Below are 13169 nucleotides of genomic sequence, written 5' to 3'. Positions count from 1 at the left end.
ATATTTATGTTTGCAATGCTACTTAATGTGTTTGAAATGTGGCTTAATGTGTTCATGTTTAACTGCTGAAGTTTAAATTGGTTAAGGAACACATTGCAGCATTGACTTTTTGTGTTTGAAAAGTATAAAATACAAAAGAATACAAAGTTAAAATTCTGTTTATTTTATTTAGAACTCTACTAAATTGTGGAAAATTCATGAAATTACCAATGAAAAAGGGGCGATCTACAAGCTTGTACAGCTATTTCTCTTTGTTCCATTTAAAGGGACTTTAATAAATTAATGTTTGAAGACATTTATTGTTTGGAAAATATGAGTTGTTAAAAAATACTATCATTTGTTGTAAAATGGCAATGTGTTTACCTTGTTTTCTCTGTCTTTAAAGGTTTGCAACCTAATAATTGACCAGACCAACAAATCAGAAAACAGAAGCCAACAAATCAGAAAACAAAGTTGCGTCCTTGTGTCCTTTGGAGCCGAACGAGAGTAGGACTTGACATCCTTGATGTCTAGTTTCCGAAGTCCATAGGCGATTACTGTGCCAGAATCGATCGTTATGGACTGGTCTTTGGTCTTCAGAGCTTCTAAACTGGCATCAACAGTGTCCAGCCCACTTGCCTCAGCTCCACCGGTGCGCTTCCAGGTCTCACAGATTTCCCAGGAGTTGGTCGTGATGACTCTCTCGGTCAGCATGGCCAGAACATGCGGACACTTTGGTGCCTTCTTCGACTCCTGCATCTGCTGCACAAGCTTGTTTTGCCTGTCGCACCTGTTTTTGGAGTGAAGCAGCACCAGTGTCTCTTTCTTGCACTTGACGGGAGATTGTTTCAGTTCAGCAGAACCCTGTCCCTCAAACTTGGCATTGAATATTTGTTTAACCTTGGCAGCCAGCCTCCCGCTGTGATCGTATCTGAACGTCCCCTCGTAAGGACCTAAGAATATCTCAGAAACATCTGGATTTAGTTGTGGTGTACCCCGCAATATGTCACTGAGGGTGAAGTCAGACAGCTGGTCCTGAGTCCACTTCCGGAACCACCCGTTGTGATTTGTCTTGATAATCAGCTTATCTGGACGGAAAACGGTAGGCCTGACCTCTGGTAGTCGAATAGTCGACTAATTAGTCGAGGGGTGTCTGAGTCGACTGCCAATCTCTTAGTCGAATTATAAAAAATATATTTTTCTAATTATTCGACTGAGAGGTTGGCCTAGTTTGTTCTATTAATTAACTAATAGTTTGCCAAAAATAGGATATACATCATGATTTATTGGGAGAAACCAATAGTATATGTTAAATCAGACACTAAGCACCCCTACAGCCCAAATGGAATGTTCCTCTATTGCATAACATATTTTTTGCATGATTTGACTGAGAGATTGGCAGTCGAATCGGACTGATTCGACTGCCAATCTCAGTCGAATCATGCAAATAAATAAATAATAATAATATTATTTTTTGTGTTGCATTAGTCGACTGCCAGTCGACTATTGGCAATTAGTCGCCAATCAGATTCGACTATACAAATCCTTAGTCGGGGACAGGCCTAGAAGACGGAGATGAGATCACTAGATCGATCACCCGATCGAGGGCTTATCTGGCTGACAACGTGGTCAGCTGCCTTGGAAAACAATGATTCTTTATTCTTCTTTGTTGCAGTCAGTATGGGAGCATAATTTAGCCAGTCGAGCGTAGCGGACCCAGCTGGACAATAAGAGGTGAAGCCTGACTGATGAGTTGACTCATATTTTCAGCAACACAGGTGAATCTGATTTCAATCAAGGTGGCTGGTGTGCTCCTGTCCTGAGTTTGACAAGAGACCCTTCAAACTAAAAGCACCTGACAACCCCATGCAAAGATGTAAACGACAAAAAAAAACAACTGTGGGTCTGTTACATCGAGTGTTGATGTCCAACACGGAGATAAGAATCTAGAAATAGTGAGTAGCATAGCTGCACTCTCCGAGCAGTTCAAGGGTGGGAGTTTAACTCAGGAATGGAGCTTTATTGCCAATCCTCTTCCATATATAGTCAACACACCTACTCTGCTGAAGTAACTACACTTCCCAGAGTAGCCTACAGCAGCAAAATGGCTGCTCGTTACCTGATATGGGGCAACTGACAAGGAATGGACGTTCTCAGTCATTCAAACAAACTTCAGAGAGAAGAAGCTCCAAGTTCCACTCATGGGTTCAGTCCAAAGACGCGAATGGTCGGTGAAATATTTATTTACATTCATGTTTGCAATGCTGCTTAATGTGTTTGCAATGCTGCTTAATGTGGATGTAACCAAGGTAAATGCTGTGTCACTGCTGTCTGTGTGACACTCTCTCACTCACTCACACACCGATCAGCCGCAATGACTGACTACCAGCCACACCCAAGTATAAAACAGTGTCAGCCTGCAGTAGTGAGTGAGGTGCAGTGGTGCACATCATTCTGGAACTGCTGCAGGTCTGTACCATATTCTAAATTCCAACAATTTTATCATTGACCAAATGACTAAACCCAATTATAATATGGCTTTTAGATTTCCACTACCCACCTGATTGAACTGACTAGCTGTGTGAAACTTGACTGTATCGTTCCTCTCCTCCTGTATTTAACATATTTAACTTGCCATGTAATGTATCAGACCTGATGAAGACCATTTGCGGTCAAAACGTTGCCTAACTTATTATAAATAAAACTTTTCTACTGGGAGCTGAAACTGCGCGCTTACCCCTCGTTCCTGGCTGTGTGAAACTGACAGATTGAATTGGTGAGTGACTATGAGTTTAAAATGTTTGTTGTTTGAAATGTTTCTTCTGATTTTGTTATTTTGGTTGGACTGTATATTTATTTTGGATGTAATGCTTGTAGATAAGCTATTTTTTAGTTTGATTGTCAGTGATCTTGTATATCAGCTGTTTTTGGTTATTTGTAAAGATATTAATTTTGCCTTTCTATACATGCTGGCCAGGTTTTTCCCATGCCATGAAAGAAATGAACATGATGGCGACTGGCGAGCTAACCACGACCCAGAGAGACTTGAATGGTCTACAACACTTTTGTCCTGCCAGGCCAAATCTGCAGCAGCAGCCATACACCACTACACCCAATCCCCCCATATCTCACACACCAACACTGCCCCCCGACCATTTGACCTTTGACTTTGACTGCCTGGACTGAGCTGCTCAGGGATTGAGCCTTTGATTTGTTGGACTGAGCTGCTCAGGGATTGAGCCTTTGATTTGTTTATTGAAATATGTGTTGAATTATTGTCTTTGTTTCTTTTTGGTTATTTTTCTCAATACATGGTACCATTGTCTGCACTACAGTCTCTTTCTTTGTTATCAATATAATTTGCCTCCCTTTCCACCCCTACTTCCGAATGCACTACTAGTCCAATACTGGAAATTATACTTTTATGTTTTATGTTATACATGCTTCATGTTTAACTGCTAAAGTTTTAAATTGGTTAAGGAACACATTGCAGCATTGACTTAATTTTGTGTTTGAAAAGTATAAAATACAAAAGAATAATACAAAGTTAAAAAAAGGTTCAAATTCTATTTAAAACTCTACTAAAATGTCAAATTCATGAATTACCAAGTGAAAAAGTGGCGATCTACAAGCTTGTGGATCAGCTATCTCTTTTGATTTTTCTTTATTCCATTAAAGGGCTTAAATGGTTAATTAATTTAAAATGTTTAATAAAGAATGTTGACTTTAATGAGGACATTGTTTAAAGGCATTAATTTGTTTAAAGACATTTATTGTTTATATGAGTTATAAATGAGTTGTTTTAAAAAACCCTATAATTTATTGTAAAATGGCAATGTTGTTTACCTTTTTAGTTTTTTGTCTTTAAAGGGATTGTTGGCAACATTAAGCCTAAATCTGAAAAATATCTATATATATATATATATATATATATATATATATATATATATTGCATTTTTTCCCCTCTATCAGCCACTATATAATGATGCAGGGGTGTTTTCCTGCATTGAAACACAGTCCTCTTTCTGAAATCCGTATTTACCTACTGTTTATGTATGTGTCGGACGCACGCATGTGTGCATCCGTGCGCGTCCGTGTCCGTGTGAACTTTTTACTTTCGGTTTGAAAACGCTCTCAAACTTCGTTTTTGAGGCACATAATTTACTTTTCAGATAGTAGGCGGGTGCAGTTATGAAAAAAAAGCACCTTACCCAAAACAAATTGCAACAAAACGTTTTTCAACAGTTTTTTGTAGTATTAGGTGTCCTTAATAACATACTAAAAGTTTACCAAAGTTTGATCACTGGAAAGGTGTTATTTTCAAGATGGCGTCCAAAATGGCCAAAAAATCTTTAAAATAACCTAACTCCTTCATTATTTATCCTAGACAAGTACTTTTTGTGTCTAACCCTATGTTTTGGGGGCATAGAAATCCACAGGACTTGTCCAAATTGCAGATATACATTTAGATAATTGTGAAATCCAATATTTTGTTTTTGACTCTATTAAAACCCTCTGAAATGTTCACCCGTTTCAACTAGTTATATTTGTTTTACTGGAACAATGTTATGGCAATATTGGACTGTCATATATTGATCTACAATGTCTTGATTGTATGCATATCACAAGTTGCCATTCGCCTCACACCCACTGTTGTGGGTGTCCTTTCAGGTGTTAAGACACCTCCTTTGTGTTTATTCCTCCGTGTTAAATCAACCCTTTTGATCAAGCTATGTAAATGGCCATGCCAGACCTATTGTTTCTTGGTCATGGGACCCCCTGGGCCTGACTTGGGAGAGAGGTATAAAGACACTGAGAAAAGATATGAGGGGGACTTCTTTTAAGAGAGCTCGGAGTGAACACCACGGTCGGAGGAGCACCTAGAGTGAGCTCAGGGTACAGGCCCTCTTGGGCTATGGGGGGACAGGACATTGAGGAGAAACATGCTTGTTTTTGATGCGGTTGGATTTGACAAATAAACATATTTCTTATCTATTTTCACCTCGACTGGATATACATTATTTCCATAACAAACAAGGCTTCAAGATATCCTCAAAACACAACAAAACAATAGTCAAAATTTTCAGTCATTCAGAAGGTGGCAGAGAAAGAGAATATTGTCAGATATAGTATTGCTTGCAATATTGAAACATTTTGGATAGCTCTGCGGATCAAATGTGAATCAAACTGTCATCTTGTAGACAAAATTTTGAAAAACTTTTTTAACACATTAGGAAGGCAATCAGTGTGAGTGTGTAAATAGGGGTGGCTACGGAGGTTAGTGCAGAGCTGTCAGAACCCATTTCTCTGGGTGCCTAGGCAGAGGGTAGTATGAGGGTGGGGTTGTGTGAGGAGGTAAAATGGGGTCTGGTGTAGAGTTTAGTGGGCCTAGGGTTCCCCTCAGGTGGGTACAGGGGAGTATGGGGAGTGGGGGTCACTGGATTTCTCCCTGGGCACTTGGAGCACAGAAGAGCAAAGTTATAGGAGCCAAGGAGACCCTGAGCTTCTCCTCTCCCCCATGTCCGAGGTGCAAAACCTTCAACAGTTGGCTCAGACATGTCCCATTAAAGCTATAGTGGGGCACGTGTGGAGCTCAGGACGAGTGCTCATAGGCAGCTAAAGAGAATGGGGCTTGTCAGCCCCTGATGCACGTTGTGCATCGCGATAGCCAAATTCCAATTTTCAAGTGTCCATCCTCAAGTCCTCCAGGCGAGGAGGCAAGGAGCGTCATTTTGAAGTGACAGCAATTATGACGTGTCACACAGTTGGATTGCTGGACTATTCCAGAGCTCGGAGGGTTGTCATGTGGAGGAGGAGAAATTATACGCCACGCATTTCAACGAAGACAGTTCCCCAAACGATACATGAAAGATACACTTGTATCTTCCCAGATTTCACTCCAAGTGGCTTAGGGAGCCTGCGCTCACCTCACGCTGGAGGACAGAGTGAGGAGGAGGCAGAAATGAAGCTTATGCGTTAGGCTGAGAGGAGTATCCCTATGTCGCCTGGCTCACTGAGTCCCACTGGTCCCAAGTGGACCTCCATGCTGGCTCCTATGCCCGAGATGGGCACTCGTGAGTGGGCATAGTTAGTGAGGAGCCCCCCATAGTTGTGGTTGTAAGACCTCCACGTGGTGCATGACTGTGTGTCAGGCAGTCAGGGGTGTCCCTATGTCTGACTGGCTCACAGGAGAGTCGGTGTCTGGTTGGTGGCTGACCATTAATATTCCCAGGGGCCCCCAGTGACTTATCATTATGGCTCAGAGCGTCCCCTCCCCTCAAATCAATTTTTAAAGTTAAAATTATCCAGACAAAAAGATCAAAGTTCAAGGTTATTGCCAGCAGTACCAATCACAAAATAAAAGACATGTGAAATTAATTTTGCACTAAAACCCCACACAACTACTACAATCTCAGGAATAAGATGTCTGTGACAAGCAAATCTGAACCCTATCCGGCCACACTCCTCTACCACCCCTACCCAAGACAGTAGACACTAAATGTTGTGATAGCTCTGTGCTGACTTACAATGTTTACAAATGTCACAGTACCACCCAGTAATAATGAATTTATTCCTTTTTGGTATGAAAAGAAATCTCCTGAAAGCTTCAACAGAATGTGAATTACCAATTCACAAATCCATGTGTGTGTGTGCTTATAACCATGCTTATAACCAATTCCTTTATAATTGAACTTGTAATCACTTGACTATAATTTATATATCTTAATTAGATTTCAAGATTACCAAAACATGGGGTTAGGCACCAACATTACTTGTCTAGGATGAATAATGAAGGAGTAATGGTCTTTTTAAGGAACTGGCGGCGGCCATCTTGAAAATGTTACCTTTCTAGTGGTCCGATTTTGGTAAACTTTTGATATGTTATTAAGTACACCTAATACTACAATAATCCATTGAAAAACCTTTTGTTGCAATTTGTTTTGGGTCAAACCATAACTGCACCCGCCTATAGCGTTTGGGTAGAATTTAGTTGTTTAACTTCATATATGTGGTCAATTTGTCATGAAAGAGCCTATTTAAAAATAAAATTTCAGAGAACCGGCAGGGGCGGGCAGTTCCGCGAATTGTATCCGAATAAAGCACCCTATATTCGGCATGGCCCGTTTAGAAGTCTCCTTAACTCTATGGAAGTCCTCCCTGCCTCACCCCCTGGTGGTCAGGGAAACGAACTGCTGGAGTTTTTTTCTTTGTTTATGGACGGAACATATTTATGAACAAAGTAACACAACTACATGCAATGGAATTGAGTTTTTCCTGCACAGTCCCTAACATATAACAATAAGAATATATTACAGAAAGAAACATATGTGTTCTTGCCATGTAACCTCAGACAAAACAATAAACCTCAACAATACCAACAGTAATCTACGATACAATATAATGACAAAGTGCACACGTGTGAATAAATCCTGTTACTGAACTAACACAATAGCGGTAACAACATAACGGTTACTATGGGAATATAAAGCTATTTAACACTGACTTTAACATAAAAATATATCTTACACCCCCTTTAATATATGGCATCTTAGGTTTAGATATATTTCAGAGCCACAGCACAACTCCAAGACAAGCTTACTGCTTCACCCAGCGGTTTTGCATCTCCAACCACTTGTTCTTGCCTGGAGGTAACAGGTTCTTCACATCATTCTCTAATATATCATAGAGAATTTTGGTGTGACTGCAGGCATGAATGGGTCAGGGTGGGCTGTTTGATCAGAGTGGCTGTCTACAATGTTTGCCTTTAGGCTAACATTGAGGAGGCGGCGCATGTGCATCATCTCTATGGATGACGTTGGTCCATAGAATATGATGTGCCATTAAAGGCCATTTTGTCCATGGGGCTGCAGTGCATTAATCGACTGAAAGTGTGTGCGTGTGTGTGTCATTTTACATAATGCATCCCAACATTTCACTTTATAGTAACCTAAGTAATCATAATTCTGTTCGACGCCATGCAATACTACCCATACATCTTACTGGTTAAACGTTACTGGGAACAAAGCCCCTGACAGCGAAACCAGCCAACAGAGAGAAACCAGCAGCTTTGTTGCTCAATTTACGACCCACAAGTCAAGACAGATTAGGCCTGATTGGATCGTTGATGCCATGTGTGACCTACAATCTGTGCTGCGTTCGTATTGGCAGAGCAGGAGGGTCGCCGAGCTCCCTGGGCAAAGGTTTCCATGGGAACGAGCCCTCTAACGGGCTCCTCTAATCTGCTGTTTAGGAGCCCTCACTCATCTTGAGGCAGCGTTCTGCTGGATTCCTTTATGTCAGGCCCAGATTCTTCTGCTCTATTTCCTCGCTCTCTAGACCCACACTCTCTCACTCGCTACCCCCCCTCCCCCCCTCTGATGTTTCTCTCTCTCCATCCCTCACTCTCCCTCCTCCCTCCTCTCTCTGCATTGCTGTGGCTGCTCTGCTCCAGCTTGCTTGGATCAGTGGTGCTCAAAGTGTGGTCCGGGGACTCCCAGGGGATCATTGAAGGGGGTTCCTGGGGGTCCCCTGCAAAATTAGTTAATATAAGATCCTGATCAGTTTAAACATGTAAACCTTATTTTACACTTTAGCTATTCAAACACTTCTTGTATAAATTTGTGAAAATGTTTGAACATGTTTGCCATTTTTTACACAAATCTTCTATTCTGCGGGTCCCTGGTACAACATCTTTTCAAAAGCCAAATACATATCAATTTGGGGGTCCTTGGCATGAAAATGTTTGACAACCACTGGTCTCAACCTTTTTAATTTTAAGACCTGCATTTGATATTTGTTTTGTTTCTGGGACCCCAAACTAACCAATCCTCAGTGTTAATGTAACTCTGAGAGTGTACAAATTGGCCTTTAAGGACCTGTAATGGTCCATAATTTTGGTTCCTAACTTATCAATCATTTAGCTGGGGACCCCCTGGAACCCCCTCAAGGACATCACACATCTCAACCAAGGCACAGAAGTATACTGTATATACAGTACTTCTAACAGTATGGAAGTTGAAGTACATCATTGTACACTGGGGGGGGGGTGGGTTGAATGTTTTTGCATTTATACCTACTGTATGCTCCAGACAGACATTTTAAATGGCAACCACTCCCTCCACTGGCGGCTGTGTTTTCTTTCCTATGATGGTTGACTGACTGGAGCGCTCATTTTGGTTCACTTGACATCGCGTTTTTATTCACTCAACAACCTGCGTTGGCACGTGTTTACAACAAATGCACAACTTTTTAAACCTTTTCTGTCCCATCAAACCGTCTACAAGCAGGCTGTCCTAATAGGCAAGCCGTGGTGGACGAAATAGGTTGTCATGGGTGCTCCCTTACCCTTTCACAGCCTCTCACAGCCTAGCCTAGGGCATCTGAGCTCAAGGTGTCTACCATCCTATCCATAGTCATATCTATGATCCTATTCACAAGTTTCCTTGGGCGTTGTGGGCATCACTTCCTGTCGATTTGATCCCTGATACCTGATCAAATCGAGAGGAAGTGATGCCCACCCTAGGAACACTTGTGGATAGGAAAACAAAGAATGGCCACGGTGGTGGAACTCAACTCAAACCATAAATTAGGATGGGTATATGCAGAAAACAAATTCCAGATGTGCTCATGTACTTGACAAATATCACAACAACAAAACAACAACAGCAACCATTAACTTAACCATAAACATAAAGAACATTAACTAAACTACACTGTTTGCAATAAATCCAAACCTTTGCATGCCAATTATAATGACCTGCAGCATTAACGAAGCACACCTCCACCAGAGGTGGAAAGTATCCAAGTACATTTACTCAAGTACTGTACTATTTTTTTGTTACTTGAGTATTTCCATTTTTCAATACTTTATACTTCTACTCCACTACATCTCGGGAGGCAAATTGGCACAGAGCAGCCTCTTGCAGACACATTTTCTCTATGTTCAGCAGTATACATGCATATTGAAATGCATTGTTATGCTTTTATTTTATTTTGATTTGTAACATTTTTAATACAGGACTATTTGCACATTTTTATATTGTTACTTTTACTTAAGTAAGCAATCTGAGTAATTTTCCACCACTGACCTCCACACTGCACATCAACAGAGATAACATATAATAGAATAAAATAGTTTAGAAATTACATGATTTCATTATGCGTGAAAAAACTAAGTATACAGGTAGAATCACAATCTAACAAACTATTTAATATAAAGGCAAATTAATGTATGAAAACTGGCCTCCAATGAGTGTGGATTTCAGGAAGGGGTTCAGTGACTTGTTCAAGGACACTTGGACACATGGCTGTTGACACACTTTTGGCTGTTGCAGGCATCTCACCAGGGAACCAGCAGGAATGATGGAGCACCCTGTTGCTCATAAACACCAGGATCATAAAGCACTCTGTCTGCTGCCATGTCCCACAGGACTATACTGTTGTGTCCTCTTATTTCTCTTTAACTTAACAGGTCTCCCATTCCTGTATTATGAAATGCAAGGAATTATTTGTGGGCTCGCTGCAGAACGAGCACACTAATGTTTTCCCGCTTTATATTCATATAATTTATTCTGCCACTTTTTTCGGTATATAAAATCTTCCACATACTTTGTGCTAGAAATGTTGTTCAAACTTCGACATGTTCAGCTATACACAGATTGGTGTGCTGCTTTTTTTATTTTTTTTTATACTTTTTGAAATGTTTTACTTTTAATTTATTTTTGCATTTATTCATAATGTTTTCATCCCGTAGAGAATCTATTATGAAAATCTTCAAACCCACCTCACTTTGCATCCTCATTACTCCGCATACTTTATCGTAAAGATGATTTAAACTTTTAACAGCGCACAGGTTCAAACTGTATTCAAATACGTCAGCATCACAGTTTTTTTTTCCCGAAATCACAGTTCAAAATTTGTGATTTTTCAGAAGCGCTTAAAATCTTCTGCACTTAACGACGTAAATCAGAAGGGAGGCACAAAATATTCACCTTACACGCATGTGTTTTTTGCTTAGACGTAGCCATACTTGTCTTCTTTCACACAATGTGACTACCAAAACATAATTTGAACTACGGCCCTCTGAGTGACAGGAGTTATAGGCTCTCCATTACGATCAGTGTGAAATTTTAAGCTTTTGAGCAAGGATGTTTTTTTATAAACAATTTTTTTTAACTCGCTCTTATAACCACGTTTTTGATCGTACCAACACCAAATCGCACATGTTGTGCCTCAATATCTCGGGCCACTCACAGTAAAACAAAATGTGAATTTGACCCGATTACTTTTTGCGATATAGCCATTCGTTCGGACATAACCGTTTGCCATTCTTCTCAGCTTTAAGGGATAGTTCACCCAAAAAAATACTTTTTTTATATCGATTAGTCACCCCATGGAGACTTGAATTTGTGGATATTTTTTTGTTTTTGTCACATTCCTAAGCCAATAATTTGATGACCAGCGGACCGGTAGGTAGCGGTTCCGGTAGGAGATACAAAGGAGACTCTTTGTGTCTCCTACCAGAACCGCTGCAGCACTGTAATTAAAGCACATTTGTAGCACCTGTTGCAACAGGTCACGTGGCGTTGTGGATCTACAAGCTTGTGGATCTGCTAATTTTACATCCCATAGCCATTACCCATAGCCTGGATGTATGTATGTAAACCCTAACCTGGCTGGTGTCACCAGACTTTCCACCTCGGAGGAAAGGCTGGTATTCGTTTCTAAATGGCCGTGTGATCTAGCCTGGTAAACCCTCCCTCCGGAAATCTCATTTCCATTTGATTTCACTCCTGAAATCAAATGGAAATGAGATTTCCGGAGGGAGGGTTTACCAGGCTACGTGTGATCAGGTCTAGGCCACGCATAGGCAAGGGGATACGCCCATGTCTCCTCTCATTGGCCAGCCGTCCCAGTGGTTCTCAAAGTGCGGTCCGGGGATCCCCACGGGTCCTTGAGGTGTTTCCGGGGGGGTCCGTGGTTGGTTCTCAAAGTGCCGTCCGGGGACCCCCAGGGGTCCTTGAGGGGTTTCCAGGGGGTCCTTGGGCTGGTTCTCAAAGTGCGGGCCGGGGACATCCAGGGGTCCTTTGGCCAACCCCAGTATATCTGTAGCGCACACACACGCACGCACGCATGCACGCACACACAAATTGCCGATCTACAAGCTCACAACAAATTCCTTCAAATGTACATTTTGCTTAGATACATTTTCTACGGTACAATACATTGCAATTTGCGTCTGTTTTCAGTGAGCCCACACAGTTTCTGCAGGAACTGCCTTTTATAGTTACTAATATGATTATTGTTTTTGCAAGTGGCAAAGAATTACATATTTTATTGCGAACGCAGCGGAAGGAGGCGTGCCTCCGCGCAAGTGGAGCTTACTATGAAACCGTGCTCGGCTTGTGTGTGTGTGTGTGTGTGTGTGTCCGTCTGTCTGTGTGCAGTATTGTGTGCACTGCCTGCACTGCCTGTGTGCAGCCGCCAGAGTGCGCCAGAGTGCACTACAGTGTGGCTGAAATCCGCCTGCCCCTGGGTGACTAATTACACTCCTCTGAGAGAAATATAGCAGCTACAGTAAAAAATTAGAAAATGTGCTCCTCGGAGCACAAGTCTCCGCCAGCAGACCCGTGCTATTTTAATCAAATGAAATCACCTACCCTATCTGCCATCAACCTTTCTTCTAACAGGTGCAAGTCCTGCAGTTCTCGGGGTATGGGGTCGAGTAATAGGTTGTTAGCCCAAGCCTGTGTAGGGAGTTTCCCAAGTTTAATGGACCGATGACACGTGTGGCACATCCAAGTGTTGTTTTGCTTGATTGCAGTTGGGTCTTTGTCTAGGAGACTTACAATATCTATCGTTCCTGTATACTTTCCAGGTTTAAACTCTGCCACTGATTCTCTGTAGAGCATTCGTTCACAGCTTTGGCCTTCTGCGCCTTTGCGTCTTCATCAGGTTTCAGATTCTCATTTGCTGATTCTTTAGTTTGCATAATGGGAGTTAGTTACATTGTGTGATCTCAGCCTCCTATTTATATATTTATATTACATATTGTGATGTCACGTAAAACTGACCAATGAAGAGTTCTTTCCAGCAGAGCTGCTGTTTCTGGATGGCACCTGTTGATCTTTAGGTCCCCGTTTGACCAACTTGGAGGACGGGGGCAACTTCGCTGCTACAGACCTCTTCCT

Source organism: Gymnoscopelus braueri (genome assembly GCF_963280865.1).
Source record: "Gymnoscopelus braueri genome assembly, chromosome: 12".
Classification (NCBI taxonomy): domain Eukaryota; kingdom Metazoa; phylum Chordata; class Actinopteri; order Myctophiformes; family Myctophidae; genus Gymnoscopelus; species Gymnoscopelus braueri.
Note: the sequence above shows the minus strand (reverse complement) of the source record.